Source organism: Rhipicephalus microplus, chromosome 2, assembly GCF_043290135.1.
Source record: "Rhipicephalus microplus isolate Deutch F79 chromosome 2, USDA_Rmic, whole genome shotgun sequence".
NCBI lineage: Eukaryota > Metazoa > Arthropoda > Arachnida > Ixodida > Ixodidae > Rhipicephalus > Rhipicephalus microplus.
This window is the reverse complement of record NC_134701.1, coordinates 250,331,202-250,352,846: the sequence shown is the minus strand read 5'-3', so window position 1 is coordinate 250,352,846 and position 21,645 is coordinate 250,331,202. Positions and strand designations below refer to the sequence as shown.

General features: G+C 45.5%; 1 protein-coding gene across 1 annotated transcript in view; it reads left to right on the top strand.

Annotated features, from left to right (window-relative positions):
- LOC119170152 (uncharacterized) overlaps positions 1-21,645 on the top strand; it is a 78,468-nt gene that overhangs the window by 34,561 nt on the left and 22,262 nt on the right. The gene's annotated exons all lie outside the window — the stretch shown is intronic.

The following is a 21,645-nucleotide window of genomic DNA, read 5'->3' as shown; positions in this document are numbered from 1 at the left end:
GCTCATCAGTACCATATCATCTGCCAGACCTGGATCCGCGCCCACGATGACAACACCCAACATAGTCTGCGTGCGTGAATTAACACTCTTTGGTTTAACGTCACGTTTCGATCACGCATGCACTCTTCGCTGCCTCCCCACTCGAAGCCTTTTAAGCGAAAACACTTTCGTTTCATTGTATGCATTCTGCAGCTTAATAATATAACTTAATGGTATAGCATGTAGTTCACTCATATCTGCGAGTTTTACGAATTCTTAATTATTGACCGCATATACAGCCGATATGTTTGTAAGTTGTCTGCATGCTTGCACTGGTGTTTCCGTGGCGCTTGCCATAAATACCGACTCTTCGGTGACATTGTCAAGAGCCTAGCTTTTTCGGACGGTCAGATATATTCATGCGATGAATGAATGGTTAAAAACCTGTTAAAAATAAATTATGAAGTTCCACTCGTGAAAAGCTAGGTGTGATCTAGTTAGATGCCTTCGTGCAGGGCTCGTCGATAACTCTGCACAGCAAAGTTAGGCTCAAGAAAGGTTTGATTGATTTGTAGGGTTTAACGTCGCAAAACCACCATATGATTATGATAGACGCCGTAGCGGGGGGCTCCGGAAATTTCGACCACCTGGGGTTCTTTAACGTGCACCTAAATGTGAGCACACGGGCCTACAGCATTTTCACTTCCATCGCAAATACAGCCGCCGCAGCCGGGATTTGAACCCGCGACCTGCGGGTCAGCAGCCGAGTACCTTAGCCACTAGACCACCGCGGTGGGGCAGGCTCAAGAAAGAAATATTGAAATAAAGTGTTTGCGAAGGTTGAACAAATTTTATGATGGAGTCTTTGTCGCTTCGGAGATAGAGAAAGAGGACCATTGCAAAGGAGTCGGGTTCGCTGCCCTACAGCATTGGTGTAAGTGGACGTGGGAGAGAGTAGGCACAGCACGTGCACAGGCAGCTGCGGAGAAGCAGTACAGTGGGTGTGTCCTCTCCGCGTATCTGGAAGAAAAGCGTACACTTCTACCACTACAATCCGCAGCCCAATACAGCAGTCTACAAGCAAGACGTCGTTTCCACAGTGCTGCGCGGAACTATTGAAATGGAGTACATATACACGTGCTCAAGAGGTCCAAATTTTGCGACCTCCAGAGGCCTCGTTGCTACCTCTCGCCAGCCGCACTCGCACCTCGCACACCTGTTCAAGCATGCATTTCTTTTTTTGAATAGAATAAAACAAAAGTAGGACTTTGGATAGAAAGGGAAGGATCGGAGTTTGAGGATCATAACAGAGATGACGTTTATGTAGTTGCGCTCATGGTGTTGCCAATTAATTGCTTTTATGTGTTCGATTTCTCATGCGTCAGCCAAGCCGGCTGCAGGTGCTCAGCCAGTGAAATTATCGATAAAGTGAAGGCAAATTTATTTCAGTTTATATGGAACGTCCATAACGTTTCTTTGCTGGCAAAGGAAGAAATGGGCTCTTTTGATCCCGTTTTGAAGTTCTCTGGCACTCGCGAGTAAAAGAGAATTCTCGTGCCAGGTCTGTCCAAAACTCACCGTCGTCTCTTCCATATTCAGATTGGGAACCCTCCCTGAGGAATTTGTTTGAGGCACAGCCGTAGTCATACTACCGTTATCGGAGACAATATTTATGAAGCCTATATCCTTTCCCATGTCTGGTTAAGGCGTTTTTCCGCCTTTGCTATGAATACGCTCCATGGGTTCTGTACGACCTTATACGCCGTGGCTTACAGTAAAATTCGCCGAAGCGTAGCGGGTTTGTTTCGCTTTGAGACTCTTGTCGATGCTACAGTTCGTAATTTTACCCCAAGCTGGATGGTTTTTTTTTTCACAATGCAAGGCTTGCAAAAAAATGTCAGGTTTCTGTCTCTCTAAATATACAAAAATGAATAACGTAGCTTGCACTAGAAGTGCAATGCTAAAGAGGCAGCGGAGCTGGTGGGAACCTATGTAGGCCTGGCTGTTGCTGTTTCGCTAAGTTTTGAAAACTTTATCTTTTCTTTGTTCCACTCCTCTCTCTGCTTCTTGTTTAAGCCTTTCTTAAATGTGTTTATGAATATTTCTTTTGACCTCTCTCTCTGACTGTTTCTTTGTTTTTCTCGCACTTTGTATCATCCCCCTTTTCCTCTCTCTCTCTCTTTTTCACTATGCATTTCTCGCTTGTGCTCCACTTATTTATCTGTGTGTCTTTAATTCTAACTCTTATTCTTTCAATGGTAATTTTTTTTCTCTATATTATACGCTTTACTCTCTCACTCTCTCCTTTTCCACTTTCCTTTCCCACCCCCAAGCTATGCTACGCTTTGCGATCGCCTTCGTACCATGATTACGAGGGTTTGAATCTCGCCTAAAGGACTTTCTTTTTTTAAAATGAAGTTATCTTTATATATATATATATATATATATGTATATATATATATATATATATATATATATATATATATATATATATATATATATATATATATATATATATATATATATATACATATATATATATATATATATATATATATATATATATATATATATATATATATATATATATATATATATATATATATATATATATATATATATATATATATATATATATATATATATACTTGTTGTCTTGGTCATGGCTGGAAGAGTTGTTGCATCCCGGACCGGAGACATGGACACGCGTGTTTTCAGAGCGTAGCAGAAGATTAAGACAATGAAAAAGAGGAGGACGAAGAGATTGCGTATCGGTTCATGATGGTGGTAGTTTTCTTTTTGTGACAGACAGATAGTAAAATGACGTATTTATTGCCAGAATGAGCGTTCACAGTGATTGTTTTCGACAGGACAGTTCGGTTCTTCGTAAGTGGGCAAGATGGGCGTCAGCTAGAGATACGCGAATGGTAATATTATCGGCGGCCAAGTGCTATCGAACTGTGCGATATAGATTTCAATGCTGTGAGTGAGTGAGTGAAACCTTTATCTGGCCCACAGTAGACGCGGGTAAACTCAATATTACCTGGCTAGACCCACTCAGGGACGGTAAAAGTGAGGTATATAGCAAATGACACTCACACTACACCAATATACACCTTTCTGAGATATTTCTTAATTACCACCCTAGCAATTTTTACGATCATAACAGTTTGCAATGCGTTTCCATCAGTGTCCGTTGCTAACATTTCCCCTTGTTGATCCTTAAAGAGATCTCGTTCAATATCAATACAAAAGTATATTTCTTCATAGTATTGGCAGTTACGAACGTGCAGCATACGTGTAGTAGAGCCTGTTTAGTTTGCTACAATGTGTATCACTAAAAGCTCGTTTCCTGCGCAATCTGCATACGACAGTACTGCATTGTAATTATAAACTTTACAACAATTGCTGAAGAGCGAAAACAAAATTTTCATTACTTATACGTGCATCCAAAATTTAGGCTCTCATTTTTTTCAACAGTGTCTCTCTACGTAACCGCCAGAAGTATGTAGCACAGCGACTGCATGCGGGCATGTTACATTGTGAGCACAATTTTCCCAGGAGACTTACGGAAGTGCATCGCAGCGTTCTATTTCGCTAGCTGAAAAAAGTATTCTACACAATTCAGGTGGCACAGGCTGACACCGCTTGGTTTTATTCGGTGCTCGTTTATTTATTCAACAATGCATAAAAATGAAATAACACCAAGGACAGGCCGCTATACATCGTACGTGGTAGGCAGCGACTGTGAGTGCGGGCTGAGCGGGTTGTCGCCGTGTGAAACGCGTCTATACTTCGCGAAGGAGAATGTGCTGCTAACTCCTATGCCACATGCATGTAGTGCACAATTGTGCGTATTATTCGACTCATGACTGTCTGGGATTTAGCGCCAGAAAAGCTAACTGGTGTTTGGGCAGTCGCGTTTTCCTTTATTTATTATTATTTCTGTCTGTTTATCCCTCTGAAAAGCACCAGCGAGCGTGGCACTCATTAGACAAATCGCTGCGCCACACCAGCCCCGTCTAACCACAAACAAACCTGATTACGGCGTCTGTATAGGTTTCACGCGGAGAGCGATATCGCCAGAACGCCCAGAAGAGGACGCTACGCACCCGCCGACAATTACTAGAACCACTCACAGTCTGGTTGATGGCGCTGGTCGTTGGCACCAAACCTCGCGTGCACAGTCCTTGCGACTATCCATCTGTCCGTGCCCTTGAGATTTGCAGAATAAAATAAATAGAATAAGAATAAAATAAATGCAGGGTGATCTTTCAGGGCTGAACCCATTTGCCTACCCTAAACTATGGAAGGGGAAAGAGGACGGAAAGAAACGACGACATTTTCAACAATACCAGGGGTGCTCATATGTGAAGTTATGCATTTCGCAAAGCTGTGTTGCTCCTGTGTGTAAATGTCAAAACGGACGTGTATGCGGAGGAAAAAAAAAGGTTGTGCAGTCTGTCGTGAAAATAGAAGCTAAAGTTACCAATCTTGCTACAGTTATCACTGCAGTTATTTCAGCCCACACATCGGTGATTAACAGAATTATCTAGAAAACGTACGTTAGCGGCGGATGGCATGTTGATGCCCTCTCGTGGTCGTTATGCTAAGCGCACTTTGAGACCATATCACATCGCGAAGATGCTGCAACTACGCATCCTCTTCTATTCGCAACGATACAGCACAGTCGATCTACTCCGTCCTTCATGGTTAAGACTTTTTGTTGGGCCAGTGAGTTAACAAAAAAAAGTACATGTTTTTGCTTACTTGGAAAATAATTTCAGAGAAGTAGTTCGAGAGAGCACATTCTGGTATCTTATTCTTTCAAATAAACAGTTAAAGTTTAGTGCCTGACCTTTCTGCTCCCTCCTACTTTTTTTTCCCGAAACTTTATTTTCCAAGTTAGCGCTATCATATACCATTTTTCTGTTGTAATTTTTCTACAAAATTATCTTACAGTCTTAAGCTACACATCAGAAAACTGCCATAGCGGTATCAGGGATTACAAGAACGCTCTTTTCACGTGAAAGTCTATAGTTGGGCTTCCCAAGCTGCACGCCGTAAGTGTCGCGTCCATTTCTTTCGATGACCCGTTACGAGAAAATTACTTCTCCACCACGGACTTCATCGGTGTAGAATTCATATAGTTGCGACTATCTCAAGTTCAACGACTATGCCCTTATACGGGTAGTCTTGAAATCCCAATATAATTTTGTTTTACATTCCTTGCGCACACGTCAACGGTTGCAGTTACAATTTGTCTGTTTTATCTACTTATTTTGATAGTAAAAAAAGCCCAGTAAAAAAAGCCAGAGAGCTGTCATTGCGGTAAAGTGTGAAAATTTTTATCGTTCTAATTAGCTGATTATAGTCATCCTGCTCCTCAATGTATGACAGGTGCAAACAGATATACTGATTAACATTAGCACCAACCGAAGAAGGCTCGCCGTCTTGCCGTCCAAAGGAAAATAGGAGGAAAAGAACGGCAGGGAGGTTGACCAGACTTTAGGCAGCCGGTTTGCTACCCTGCGCATGGGAGGGGGATGGGGTAGATGAAAAATAGGATAGAGGGAAGAAAGATAAACACAGCACATAGGCATCACACGTGTGCGCACTCAGTCATAGTCCAGTCTTGTTTTTCGTGGTGCGTGACATTGCTGTTACATCCGCTTGTTCAAGTCCGTGTCGCGTAGGAATTTCAATAGTGCTTTTGTCGCCTTCTGTTGCAATGTCCTCTCTTGCGCACTTGAAAAAATCGTGTCCACAGACATTTGGCTGTTGTCGATGCGCGCAAAGTGGAGGCCAGTGACTATCTCTGGATGTCATACAACGAACAGTCGCAAAGGATGTGGTGTAGCGTCTCTTTGCAACGACAGGCATCTCAGAGAGCGTTGTCAGCCATTCCTATGACAAATGAATAAGATTTTGTAAATGCCCCCGCTAGCCATAAGTGATGAAGAGGGGTGACTTCTCTTCGGTCGAGCCCAGTGGGCATGCGGAGAGCCATCAAAGAGGACAGGTTGTGTTGACGATTCGTCTCGTTGCTTGGTTGGCACCATAGGGAAAACGTGATTTCACGTGCAAGTCGCCGAAGATTACTGGCAGCATCGGTCCGCGAAAGTGGTATGGCTTCTTCTCGTGTTCCTTCAAGAGCTGCCCGCGCGGCAGTATCGGCATGTTCGTTCCCTATGACGCCGCAGTGACTTGGCAGCCACTGAAACGTCACATGATGCCCTTTCTCGTGTGAAGTGTGAAGGCAACGAATTTCGAAAACAAGCTGTTCGTACGGCCCGCGACGCAGTTCTGAGAGCATAGGGCAGCCCTTGAGTCGCTGAAAAGCTATACAGAACAACGTATAAGCTGCTACTCATTTAAACCAAAGAAAAAATATAAACGCGAAAGAAAAATGAAGTGTTGCTTACGCTCGCCTAGCGTTTATTTAGTGCAAATAATTTGTATTAATTATATCGTGGATTCTGGCTGCCAGACTTCTTGTGACAGTTGATCGCCAGGGGGTGTAAGAAGGCAGAGACCTCTATAGAGTTACTGTATATGCAACCTTTAGCCTTTAAGTAGCAGAGCTGTGCATTTGTTTTCCAAAGTTGCTAGCAACCATGTACTGCGGAGAAGCTGATGCACAGGCCGCGCCCGGAAAAGATGGAGGCACCACCGAAAGCGATTGTCGTCCACCTTGAATTCATAAATAGCTACAAATTGGTGCTTTTATTTGTTTTGTAAACGAGTTCTGCGCAAACCCGCAAGGTGGCTACATGCAACAAACGGGTGGTTGTCTTGTTTGCCTTTCTATTACAAGGTTATTGCGTTGATTCGGCACCGTTTTCGGAAAACATACTGAAACATTCGATGTCATTGGCTTAGCGAGGTGCTTCCGAAATCTCAGAGGACATGTATATTGTGTTTATCAGTTGTTGTTTATTTTCCATAGCTGGAGCCACTTTGCATAGCGTCAATGGTGGTGCATAGTATTCGCCACTCTGCCACTCTGCGTTCGGAAAGACTAAAAAAAAAACTTTTGTGCTCCCTACAGACAGTCACAAAAGCAGGTAATTCCTCTGTATTCGCTGGTCGTTGAAACGCCAGGCACGTCGACTGTTGACCGGGGACAGCCTTGAGCAAGTCGCCTGCCAAAACAGAGCGCGGCGAAGCCGCGTAACCATGGTTGCTTGCCAGACAAGATGGCGGACCTATGCGCAACTCTGCTCCCGTAGAAAAGCTTCTAGCACACTCTACCCGTAGGGAGCATGTGCCGACCTCGACATTCGCACACGCATTCACGTACACAAAAAAAAAAACATGCAGATAAAAGTGTGCACAAAAATAAAGATAAGAAACGAAAATAAAGGCACGTGGAACGGTGAAATGGAGGCAACTGGGAAAAAAAAACTGCATACGGCGTCCATAGGAAAGGAGGAAAACGAAAGTTTCCCATCAATTCGCGGAAACGGCAAAGGTGCGCGCACCGCGCGCAAACAGAGGGTAATTAAAAGCTGCTCGGACGCGTAGAAATTGGCGAGAAAAGCAGTCCGAAGTAAAGGGGTCGCGCCAAGGAGTGTACAGGTATACATAGGCGTTCAGATTGAATCCTTTCACGAAACACAGTGCAGAAAAAAGAGACAGAACTAAATTAGCGCGGCGATCAGCTCGTTCTGCAGGCGAGTCAAACGCCTCAGCCGTGGCAGCGGCCCGCGAGAACCTCTATACGGCTCCGCCACGCGACGGCCCAACGCCAGCGGAAAATTCCTTCTTTCTTTTTTTGACATAGGGGCAGCACCTGGCGGCCGGCAGTATTCTCGGGGGCTGTAGCGTCGTCGCGTGAACGATTTGTCGAGCTGGCGCCGTCCATGTGCGTGCGCTGCTACGTCGTCGAAGACGGCGATTCCGTCCACTGCGCCGTGCAACAGCACTAGGGAACGGCGCAGCGTCACGCGGTGGCAATTTCGGCCAGCGCGGCGAACGTAATATTTCTTTCGCGAATTGTTCCTGGGAGAGCGTTTCGGGGGCTTCGCTCTTGGGACCGGTGCGACTGACTTCGGCGCTAAGTTTGTCTCGCCTCGGAGGAGAGAACATAGGGTGTCCGATATTAATTCCCAGACGGGCTTTTGTTTACTTCCAATGTTTCGGGGATTATCTGCCTTTTTTTTTTCCTCGCAACCATCTCAAAAGGACAAGCGCCACGTATGGGGTTGTGACTTCGGTATACTCACACCTTTGGGTTTTCTTCCCCTCTCCCTTTTTCTCTCTATCGCCCTCTTGTCTATCGGAGCAGTGATTTGCTCAGCGCGACACTATACGAATGTATAGAAAGAATGGAACAGCCCAGAGGTGGTCCAAATGGAAATAGTTGTCGGTGGCTTGCAGGCGGAGTGCTAACGCCACGGATTTGGATCCGGTGATTGTGAGAACGCGTCTAACAACCGTGTAGACAAAATATCGGGGGGGGGGGGGGGGTGAGGCTACACAGGTAAAGAACGGGGTCTCGGAAAGTGACAGTTATTCCAACCTTGGTGGCACCGAGTATTGAGTCGCTGTGCTCGCAGGCTGATGTCGCTCTATACTGCAGTGCCCTATTGCTCCACTTAGTTGTGTCAGTATACTGTTGTCGGGTGACTTCTTCTATTGGGCGTTGGTCCGCACACATTTCAAGACGAATCCCTGACGGTTTCGCTGCTGTAAACACACTTTCTGATAATCTTCATTGGGCTGTTGTAATCTGAGACACATGGCGAGGTTACAGTGATGCAAGAAAAGTCACCAAGCCCGTGTAAAAAGGACCGTTTTTGGAGCTTCTTGTTGGACTGTGAAACAACTTGTTTTGAAGGTGTGGCGCGAAATGCTGCGGGTGTAAAAGGGCGTGAACCAGGTCTAATTTAATGACTAATGTTGACTTTCGTTAAGCATTTTCTGTCAATTCTTTGATACCATTGTGTTCTGAGTTGTGTAGATGAAGTTATTGCATTCTACTTCACAAACGTGCTTTCATGTTAGTGTCGAATTGATAATTTATTTTTAAATTCTTTCTAGTTTTGCAGACATTTTCTTTTAAGAAATAGTTTCAATAACGTGTGCACCGGAATATAGCTGTTAATAATGGCTAAGAGATATGTAATTCCCTGTACAGTGTTGAGAATTTCAATTGGTATTACTTATTATGCAGCCAAAATAATATCGACACTTCGATGACATGTAAGTGTTTCTGTAAAAATACTTGAATGTACGCGGCATCTCAACATTCAAGCTATGCTAGAGAGTCAACACCAACAGTAAATTGTTTTGTCATAACGGGACGAAGCCGACCGCGCCATCGTCCGTCTCATTGAACGTACTCCTATGTACATGCGCCTGTGAGTGTCATACTGAATTAGAAACGTTATCGCTTGCTCTAGCGAGTATCTTCCTAGAACCACGTGACTGCATCGGCGCCACTTACAGACTGAGCTCCAGCTCATTGTGAGCACTGCTTTTTGACACTACACTTACTCAGTGCAGTGAAGCTTCTAGGGGACGTTTCTGTGTTTTCTAGTTCCGAGAGACGGGAGAGTGGACGCGTGTGGGAGAAAGAAATACGCTTGTGGGTGAAAGCATGCCGCAATAGACTTCAGGACCTAGAGTGTCAGGACTTCGCCAAGAACATTTTATGGGGAACAAGTATTTAGAAGGAGCACAAATGCATTTATTCAATAGTGGAAACCCACTTTAAGAGGCGACGCAGATCTAGCAGATATAAGTTTGATAGATGAATGGCAGCTAGCGGTCATGTGGGGAAGTTGCGACAATTCACAGACAAGTGACGAAGACGCTCACAACGTACTGGTCAATGTAAAACGACCCAGTGACGACGGCTCCTGGTGTCAACTATATGCTGCCACCGATTGCGCACGTTATTTGTGTGTGCGTGTGCGTGTGCGTGTGTGTGTGTGTGTGTGTGTGTGTGTGTGTGTGTGTGTGTGTGTGTGTGTGTGTGTGTGTGTGTGTGTGTGTGTGTGTGTGTGTGTGTGTGTGTGTGTGTGTCTGTGCTGTAAAAACGACAGTCTTCATATGATAGTCCAGGACACATCCACTGGCTTCCAAAGCTGACACGAAACCTTGGAATAGTCACAGCTTCTCGCAGTATCAATAAAGCTCCGTATTGATTGCGCAGTTACCTTTGCAAGCTGAGGCGCAGAGAAACTTCAGTTATTCAAAATTTGGGAAGAGTGCGAAATATAATCCTTACATTTCAGTGAACGCTCCCAGGCTTTAATAAACATACGGGTGGCAGCATCGGACATATTTTCGACACGCACGTTAGTACTGCGTATGTTTTCATAAAAAGAAAAAAAAATTGTCTGAAAGTGTCAGTACTTTGATGATTCGGATACTCACGATCGCGCATCGTCCTGTTTCAACATTCGCTTCGAGGAGACAGGCCATAATGGTTGTATATCTTCCCTCGAGCGCATGCTAAAACGGATCTGGCCCCCCGTTTCCACACTTTCTTTGTGTTTTTTTACTTATTTTCGTCAATCTCCTCACCATTTTTTCTGTGCTTTCAATAGAAATTCCCTTTTTCTATTCCCTTATCTTTATTTCATTCATCTCTTCCCTCCTTTCGGAAGAGCGGTACCCCTCTAGGTGGTGGTTTTTCAGCCTGCTCTCTCCATATTTTCTCTGTGTCTTTGTGTATTTATGTATGCATAACAAGTAATAATTAATAATAATATTGCAGGTGGCGAACGACCATTCGCTAAGCTCCGGAATGCGGCATACAGGCATGAGCTTTGTTCTTTTGTTTTTCGTCTTTCGTTCGGACACCTGGGTTTCGACAGATACGTATACAATGAACACGATGAGTGACGCTCAGGCTAATAGGCTGCAGAGAAACAGACGTCGAGTCACACGTACAGCTTGTTTCTTATCTACGCGCGTTGCTTCAGCCCCGCAAATGCGGGAGCGTGAAGTGTGGTTGTTATGATGTTGGAAAAGCACCTTACATCTTACATTACTCTAGGGACTTTTTTTGACAGGCGTGGCTTCTTCGTGTTTCAACGGCGTGTTTCAACGCCAAATGCGTTGAAACACGCCGCTCATTCAGAACACGTAGGCAGGATTGAGAAGTACAGCAAGAGTAGTAGGGTGAGAGAAGGGGAGGAAATGATGAAGCTAGGGCGCTTGTTAACTCAGCCTTCCCCCTACCGACACATAGCTACCTACGGCCTTTACCCAAGAAAGCGAGGTTGCTATCTCGAAAGCGGGCATCCTCTCGTTGCGTTTGTGTTGTGCCGTGAAGCTGCTTTGTTGTCCCTTTTTCTCAAGATAGAGAGACCTTGTATGAAGGCTCAGCTCTCCACTCCGGAACAAACACGATGCCCTCTGCCTGTACTTAGTGCAGAGCAGAGCGACGCAGTCTGTTCGGCGCGAAATATGAACGTTTTCCGGCGCTTTCTGTCAGCGCTACAGTCGGTACTGATTCCCCGCCTCGAGGGCTTTTCGGCAACACGCGGTCGCCATTTCTCAGCGGATAAGGCAGTGGCGAGATGACTGGGTTCCCGCGGTGTCTCTTGCCCCGCTTGCCAAGACACGCGCTTACCGTTTGCTGTCTGTCTTTTTTGATGTAGCGGACTTTGCGCTCTGCGTTTTCCGTCTTACGTACGCTGTAAGGGGTTTTGCAAGAATGGGCACACACCGTCGGAGATGCTGGTGAGTACAACCGCTATTTAACTAAAGGGGAAATAAATCAACTTTAATTGCTTAGTTCTTCTTCGAAGTTCTCAGAATTTGGTCATAGTATAGAAGCCAATCTTACGTCTCGCATCATAATCATTCTATTTTTTTTTTTGGCCATTTCTCTCCCCTCATTTTCATTGTAGGGTAGCAAGCCATAAATTCGTTTCGTATATTCCTCTTCAATGTACACTATTTTATCTCGCTATCTTTCTTTACTGTCCCATCTTTCAGCATCCCTCATCTCCTGCCTTACGTTGTAGGATATCATACCAGATCCTGGTTTCTGACAATGCTTTCTGCCTTTTCCTTCTACCTCACTTATCTCTCTTCTGAACATTTGTTGTTCTCACAAATCTTCATTATGACGCCGAGGATTAGACGGAAACCCACCTGGTTAAGAACAGACATGAAGACATTTTTTTTAACTCGAAAGACAGCCCATTGGCATAACAAGCATAAATAGAAACGACACATGTTCATCACACATAAGTAAACAAATTGCACTCATGGATAAAGTTTAGCAAATATTGGTTGAAAGGTCCTTTGATCCACTCTTGTAAGTCCGGGGGGGGGGGGGTTGACCGGAACGAGGACCCGTTGTTCTAAGATGACGAAAGCACGTTTGCTGTAGACCCGGGCACGACCTGGGCAAGTGTGTCACGTCCACGGGTGTTATGGGAACGTCACAAAAGGGGCAGGCGGTTCCATACGCTGCGCGGTACTGCTGCGGCCAGTGGGCGGTAACGGCCGGCGTAATAGCAACCCCCACTCGAAGTCTCCGAAGCGCTACCTCCTCTAAGCGGGTAAGCCCACCAGTGAGGTCAGAACCACATGGTGGTATGAGTGCTCGTGTAATACGTCGGCAGAGATTCCTTTTGGCGCAGCAGTTATGCGCAGTTGTCTTCCGGAAATAGTGGCAGTGGGTAAACTATTTTTAAAACAAGACGCTGACCACGATAAAAACAAGCAAAAGCAGAACGTTTCGGTGCCCGTGCGGGACCTTTGTTCACAAATGGAATACCTTGTTTTCATTTGCTTTTATGATGGTTACCCGCACAGAGGCCGACAGCCCTATTCTATGCAGCATCGCGGAATCGGCCAACAAAATTCTCTCACGTGGGGCATTTCTAGCTGCACAGTGGGTATACCTTCGCACGTGGGTATCGCGGGAAATGAAGAAGCTGATCGCCTTGCTTCGTCTTGTAACCGTGGATGATTATTGTGACTGTCCGGAAATTTTGTGTGTCATGGACAACGCTCGTCCACTTTCGATTCGATTTAATTCAATTTTATTTCAACATTCAAGGAGACATTTTGAAAGTCACAGCAGCAATGCTGTGGGGCGAAAGCAGAAAGCCAATAAGCCTCTTTCGCACCATTAGACAACATGGGCAACACCAACAGTCATTACGCAACATAAGAACAAACATTTTCGTAACAAAAGAATAGTAGGAATGTTTTATTGCAGGCAACCGTATAATGTTAGTGGAAGTAAGTAGCACACCATTTGTCGACATAATTAGTACGGCACACCCCGACACCACCTCAAGCAGCACCCAGACCAGCCTGTGGCGAACGCATCGTTCCCTCCCCGTATTCGTGGCTTGCCTCGTCGTTCTAGAGCGCTGTTATACAAACTAAGAGTGGGCTCTGTGCTGGTGCGAGAACGATGACACCATTAAGGGAGTGTTGACAGTCCTTTGTGCGCTACTTTTGGCTCCTGCGAAACACTTAAGCGTCTTATAGTACACTGTCCCGCATTCGCCACGCAGCGGGCTTGCCTAATTAAGGAATATAAATTCCTGGGACTTGTGTGTGCGACCTTAGACGATTACCTCTTTCCAACAGGCTGTGCTTCTCGAAGTTACCAGGTCCATCGAGCTCTACCGACTTTTATGGATCAAACGAACCTAGCCACTCGTCTATAGACGTTTTTTTATAGTTTACTTATGCTTGAATATGTCTTGGTAATTTTTTTCTTTATTCCCCTCTCTTTTCTCCTCCTATCTTCCTATGCTCTACATCTTCCCTCCTCCCGAAAGAGTAGGCAGGCATTGTGCCCCTCCAGGTGGCAGTTGCCATCTTGCTCTCTCCCTCTTTCACCCACTCTGTTATCCCACTCTGTTTTGCCCACCACTCTGTTATCCTTCAAATCTCATTGCTAGGCCACTTACCTATGTTCGAAGCGGTGTCCAACTCAGCAACAACCCTTCTCGCTCATTGTAAATCTATGCGGACACTGACACCGCAACATTTAGAGACTACACAAGAAAGCATTGTCGTGAACGTTTAGGCATCCGGGATTGACTTGGATTTATCGGTTGCTCGCGTAAAGTCAAATGATCGACACTTTAAGCACTAATTAGCGCAGCGACAGAACGAAATGAACGAAGTAACAGTTTCAACAACGCCAAGAGTGTCGCAGTTCTACGCTGCCAAAAGACGACATGCCCTGTTCTCACCAGAAGCCCTGATACATTTTTGCCAACAATATAGAACTTTCATCTTAAACGAATATTCGCGTGACGAAAACAGGGACGGGAAAGTTTGTCTTTTCTTTCCCGTCCCTGTTTTCGTCGCGCTAGTATTCGTTTAAGATGGAAGTGCACCAACTCGCCCAATTGTCCTTTCTGATAGAACTTTCCGGCGGTTTTTATGCGGTTCCAATGTATTCACGCCATGCGAAAGAGAACACATCAATCGAAACTGCTCGATCGATAACACGGCATCAGGGCACATTAAGTGCATGGTTACATCGGCTTCTGAGTGTCTTCGTATGTGTGAAGATCGTCATCTCATTTCTTCACGAAAAGCTTGCTTTCGCGTTAGTTTTCTACACTTTTTACCTCTCCAGACCTCCGGGCTCCAATAAGTGGTAATAAAACCGCTGCAATATGACATGACCCATCGAAAAGGCAGCGCCTGCAATTTACAGAGAGCAATTTCTCTCCACCCAGTAGATGCGTACTGCAAACGCATTGGAGCTGAGTAAAATTAATGAAGTTGCAAATAATGAATTATTTGAAAGCTTATCGCGTCTTTTAAAATTGCAGGACGAGTGGTCAGCCATGACATTTCGACAACTGCGTCTTCAAACATCGGCTTTCCATCTGCTAAGAGGGCGGCAGGTTTAACGCGTGGAGGCGCGGCGTTTCTTAATAACCTACGCTCCTGAGCATGATTCTGAAAGCCACTCAACTCTTTAGACGCCCGCCGAAGAATGTCGGTCATGTAGTCAGAGGTAATTGCGCCTCTTGCCTACAATGCCCTGAACACTGCGATGAGGCGTGGTTCGGAGGTGCAAATTAAAGGTGTCCGGTGACCTGCTGGGCAACGGCGTAGCAGCTTGTTTGATCTGTAGAATTGCTTCGCACACGGTTGACCATTTGAGTGGCCACTTTGATCGGTACTGAGACTCCGAGAACGACAGTGGCCGTTTCGCGATACCATGACGGTGCAATATGCTCTTTCCCAACACCACCTGGCGGCCAGTGGCGCAATTTCTGCCTCACTTGCAAGATGTGGCCTACATTTTTTTTTTCAAAAGTACGACGCCAAGGTGGTGCTCGCCATACTTGTGGGAGAGGCAATTAGACGTGGCGAGAGGCGTTGACATTTTAGTCTGCGCTCAGTCATCTTCCTTGAATTCACTTTAAGAAGAGAGAGCGAGATGGAAAGGGTGCGAGTGAGGCGAAGTGGAGAGGTACAACCAAAGCCACGGCGTTGAATTTTCAGTGACCCTGGATTTCAATACTGTGAGCAAGAAAGGGGTGAATATACGAAGTTGACTCATGTACGCGAGTGACAGAGACTATTCCAGCTCCACCTACGACCGCTTAGTATTCACACTGTGTATCTTCGCGTATGTCCAAAAATAGCGTTTTACTTTGTCTCATCATTTTTGTTTTGATCTCTATACCGCCACACAGTGCACCTTGTAACTTCAAACCAAATCTAACTTTATTTCGTCCGGAAATTTGTGTGTTGTGGAACGCGAGAGCTCGAGGAAAACTGTTGCTATCCACTTGAGAAACCTCGAGCCCCCGTTTTACAGGGCATACAGGGAGACCGCACAGCACACATACAGTATTTATGGAACATAGCACGTGCACTAATGCGCGTGTACTTCAGGGCTGGCTTTAAATTACGAAAACAAGGCTTGCATCTGCCTTGTCAGTTTTGGTCTCTTCGTCTAGTACACAGCCGAACATAGGAACTGAACTAATACGCTTCTGCCCCCCCACCCCCACCCCCGCCCCCCCACCCCCCAAAAAATAACGCGCGCTTTTGTTTCTCCCAAAAAACTTAGCCACGTCCTGGACATGCAGCGCGTTCTACCCAATAAATTTGTTGGACATCATTTCATGCAACGTGGAGGGGTGGTAGCCATCTGTAAGGTATCGGCTTTAACTGGTAGGGCTTCTTAATGATGCACCATAGCTAAGTGTGTAACTAGTGCCCATGCGAGCTGCCACGCAATGGAAATGATGGGTAGTGCACGTGTTAGTCTAAACTTTGTTCTTTTGGCCCCGTGTGCTGTGGTGGTGTAGCGGTTACCTGGCTCGACTGCCGACCCAATCGTGGGTTCCATTCTCTGCCGCGGTGGTCGCATTTCCATGGAGGTGAAGTGGTAGAGTACCGTGTACTGCGCGTTGTCAGTGCCCGTTAAATGACAACAGATGATTGAAATTGCAGAAGTCCTCACACTAAGGCATCTCTCATAATCATATTGTGTTCATCATCATCATCATCGTCGTCGTCGTCATCGTCATCATCATCATTATATTATTATTATTATTATTATTATTAGTAGTAGTAGTAGTAGTAGTAGTAGTAGTAGTAGTAGTAGTAGTAGTAGTATTGATTCGTTTGGATCTGTGTGGCTGCATCCGCTTTGTCACAAGATGAAGTTCAGCATGCTTAAACTGCGCAAAAAAGACGACACGTTAAGACGCATGGAACACGCACACTGTGCTTCATGTACGCGTGTTCGGTGTGTCTGACGTGCCGTCTTCTAAGCCAAGCTTAAACATGTCTTCCAAATGGGTTGACCAACTAGATCAACAACATGCATCGCTTCTGAAATTCAGCAAACGTTCAGCAGTTCCACACCCACTTTGACCTTCTTAGGCTCACCAAATAAATTCGCCACATGAATTTCACAACGGCACATTCCTTTATCTAACACAAAAGCATAAACACAACAATGAAATGAATCCGCAAGTGCGTTAGGAGCCGCAAGCACGACAACTAAACTAATTTACGTACTCTCTATCATTTCTATGGTGGCTGCACAATCGCAGCGTTAGAGTTCCCTCTAGTAAATATTGTGGGGAGCTCTGTGCATTAGCTAATTTATTATCGTTTCAAAATAAGGCAGATATTGGTGTTCGAGACTATTGGGAACCTATTTCTGACTCAGCGGGGCCGAACCACGCAGGGAATAAATGTCTTGAATAATATCTCAAACTTTGCTACTTTCATGGTACTAACACGTCGGCGTGGAAAACTATATGTATACAGTAAACTTGGAAATTTAGAAGAATAAGTTTCAACTTTTCTCTATTACATGTATTGCGAATAAGGTATATAGTCCAATTAAATGCCTGCAGTCATTCATTGTGAAGTAGCTGAATAAGCTGTATACATAGTTAACGTCCATGTGTTTATCACTTTTAAATATCCCTCTGAAACACTGTACAGTCTAAGGCACTCGGAAAGCTTGACTTATGAGAGTTTGCGCATCTCCCTCCCCCCTTTATTGGAAAGTGTTTTCCTCGTCACCAAATCAAAGCTTTGGCTTCCAAGCTTAAAGGTATAGAAAGATAGATAGTAAAGCAGTGTGTCGTTCTGATTTGCCGTGAGGTTAAACGCGCGGCCAAGCACGCCGCTAATAACGACAAAACAAACATGCAAGTAAGCGTGGGCTGGTGTTTCGCAAACATGAAATAAAAAGAAACTTGATTCCTGGCCTGTGCCGTTCACGTGATGAGCTAAGCAATGCTGTGGTTGTTCGGCTTTCTCGAATGCTCCGCCAGCCTCCATCACGGTGCTTGGTTGTTTTATTGATCAACGCGAGCTTAAAATGAAGCGCGCCTGGCGACTGTAACTGCAGTATCACTACAAGAAGCTTCCATCTTCCCAGCACTAGCTTAACCACACAAAACGCCAACTGATGCCAGGGCGTCTAAAGAACAAAAGAACGGGAAACTTGTTTTTTTTTTTCAAGGACTAGAAAACAAAATATCCCTGAGAGAAACAGTAAGATAACGTGGCGTTTGCAGGTCACTAGGGAGGCTAGAATCCTTCTTGCGCCTAATTGAGGAGACCATGGCTGACCACTGGCCTGTGTAATTAAAGCACGCTGCCGATTCTCGGCTCTAGCTGCTTTTGTAAGCAGCTGTGTCCGCTGTGCAATCACATTAAACGTTCAATACCTCATGTTATATACATCAACACTGTGTGGAATTAGCGCGCCCTGTATGTGCATAGTTGAAATCGCTGTTCTGCCTGGCCTCTTGGGAAATCGTCGCGGGTACATCAATTTTCTGCTCCGAGAAAGAAGCGTCCAGCATAGAAATCACCTGGCACGGCGAGGACTTTTTTATTGTTAGTTCTACGATACCATCAGGCTCCCATCCCAGGCGTTCAAAAAATCACTACCCTCACACAACCGGGGCTTGCGTAACTTCGCTATCTTGACGTCAACTGTTCCTAATGCTGTTGTTGTTATCCTCACGCAACGTGCATAATACTTGGCGGTTGCTTCTGACTGTTTCACATTCAGAACTGTACTGGAGAAGGTCTGACGACTAATGTATATTCACTGGCTAGACAGAAAATGCGGAAATTCAGCAGGGGAAGATGGCAGCTTAATAAGGAAATGAAGAATTCGTGGGCGCGGGGTGTAGCTCGAGCAGAAGTTTCGACAAGCGGACCTGTCTTCTTCACGGCTGCTCAAAGGTTCTCGATTCGCAGCCTTGAAGAAGACAAGGCCGCTTCACGAAATGTCACCTCCAGTGACAGCGCATGTTCACGAGTTCATCTGGTAAGAATAATGATAATATTTGACACACAAGGCATTGAGTCTGTTGTTGCGCTTCTTGCGGGAAACTGGCCTCAGGAACAGACAGTAAGCAGCGTTGTATATCGTATACTGTTTTTTTTTTTCAACATCTGTTTTCTGTCATCTTTTACTCGCCCAACTACTTCCCTCAGCACATGGTAGCCAGCTGGTCTGAGAACGTTCCTTTCCTCCTCTTTTTCCTCATACTTTCCAAAACCACGATACGAAGGACGCCGTGGTGGTGGTGTTGGAAACATTTTATTACAGAAAATGTACCAGAGAGTTACGGTATTGCATGATTGAGAGGCAAGACCCTATTCCGGAATGCCAGTGTAGTTGGCCGCTGCTCGAGTGCGCCTCAACATGGAGAGTTGAGCATCCAAGGTCGAGCAGCCAAGCAGTTACTCCTCCCAAGCCTCTCTAGTTGGGATGGGAAAAGGGGGTGAAAAATGAAGGCGGTTAGTAGAGCACGAAGCGATGACGTAGTAGCTGTCGGCCAGGACCTGGCAGGTCGAGCAGGTGCCACTGATTTCCGTCAAAAAATGCCTGGTGACCGCCGGAATGAGATAGGTGTTCGTCTGGAGGCGGCGTAGTATTCGCTCGTCCGCTTTCTCCAGACCCCTAGCGGGGTCAGGGTAAAGGTGGCGCGAAGCCTGGTAATAAGCAAGAATTTCACGAAAGCGCGTAAGATTTGTATTGCCAGATTCCGACTTGGGACTTGGAGGGTTAATGGCCTGGATGTGGAAGGCTCCAGAAATTTCGACCATCTGGTTTTCTTTTCCGCACACTGACCTGGCACAGTACATGGGCCTCTGCCATTTCAGCAAACGAGAGTAAGAGAGAAAGAGATAGAGAGAGAGAACAGTGGGGGCACACTGACATGACGCCCAACCAAGCGTTCACTGAGACCAGTGTGCTTCAATAACTTCATTGAAACGCCGTCGGGGTCCAATAATTTTCGGTTCAGGAAATTCTCGGTTCCGTAGTTGTGGCTTTATGTTCACGAAGCTTTGTATTTACAAGGGCCTTTGGCCATTGGCTGGTTGCCTTAACGTTAGGCTAACGTCACGTCCAGGCAAGCGTCAGCTGAAATCTTCTTTTACGCGTAATTCTAACATAAAACAGCTTTTTTTTCAATACTAACTTTGATCTGTGCATAGTAAGGTAGAAGGTGGACGTTATGTTGAAACCAAATTCGAAACAGCTGTCGGCGAGTATTTACCATGGTCGATGGTTCTGTCGCCATTACGGTGCTCTGCTTAGCGTAATTTCGCCGGTACTTAGTCGAATGCATAAAGTGCTTCTTTCACAAGTAATCTTTGCCGTTTACCAACCACGTCACTAAGAATGTTGTCTCTAAGAATATCGGTAGCATAAATTTAGATTCACTGGGATTTTCCCTTACGCAAAATCAGAGCCGTGTTTTTTTGGGGGGGAGGGGGGGTCGGGGGGTGGCAGGGAGCGAAGAGAGCAATGGCAGCATAACAACTCACGGAGGCTTAAGTCAAGAACACTCGTGAACTATGCTTTGGGTGCATGTTTAAGAACTGAGTGGTTAAGACTAATTTAAAAATTGTTTTGCAGGGTTGCTTCCTTGATCGGCGCAATATTTTGGCACGTTACTTATTCGATAGACTAATACAAGCATGCACACACCCCAAATTAAGGCGCCTGACAGCAGGACACACCCTAGTGGGCCCGAGCTTCACCAGGTAGCACACCGTTTATTCTCGCATCGTCTCAAATAAAGTTCACGTTCTTAATTTCTCTCATATACACATACAAAGCGCAACCCTCTTGTTTAACTTTTGCAACACGCTTCTTTTCCTCCATTTTTTTCCTTTCAGCATTTTTTACGGCTGTGCAGGTATTGTACCCCGCGTACTGGAAAAAAAAGAATATTTAACGTTAAAAAAACTCGTCCGTATACTGCGCTGTAAAGATAGAAAAGACTAACAACAGTAAAGGGCAAATAAAAGCAGAGATCGTACATCGCTTCTGGCGAAACGCGAAGTCCCGAAGCTCGTTCGTGACTTCAGGGATAAACGAAGACCCGACAATGCTGGGGAACGCTGACGTTGGATTCGGGCGCGCTAGGAGGGAGACCAACCTGCTTCAAGAATGGGCGCGGTCAGGTAGGAAGGCGCTGGCGCCGTGACTTTTTTTTTTTTTTGCAAGTGTGTGCTTTTTATTCGCCGTTATTGAGCCCCACCGCGGTGGTCTAGTGGCTAAGGTACTCGGCCGGTGACCCTCAGGTGGCGGTTTCGAATCCCGGCTGCAGCGGCTGCATTTCCTATGAAGACGGAAATGTTGTAGGCATGTGTGCTCAGATTTGGGTGCACGTTAAAGAACCCCAGGTGGGCGACATTTCCGGAGCCTTCCACTACGGCGTCTCTCATAATCATATGGTGGTTTTGTGATGTTAAACCCTACATATCAATCAATCGCCGTTATTTGAAGTAACTTCTGTCAATCGCCTTTGATACCCGCTCTCACATAAACACAAAAGTGGAAAGGAACAGAACACACTTCACCGAGGCTTACAGCAAACAAGATGTAAGTAGTGCGGGTGTTGGCGTATCGACGAGGAAGCTTTCGGTGCGGTTTTCTTTTTAATTATTTGCTCTTTTGTGCTGAGATCTTTTGCCAGAGGCGTGAAAGAGGAAAAAAAAAAAGGTTTTCTTCACTCGCTTTCTCAGCTTACATTACAGTCCCATGTGGTAAATTTCCATAAGAAAAGAAGATTACTCGCTTACGTGGATAAGATAAGCGCGATGATGCGATGCTGTCGATTACGCAACCAACATATTTATTTTCCATGTCTTGTTCTAATGTGTGTGCGTGTGTGTGTGTGTGTGTGTGTACGTGTGTGC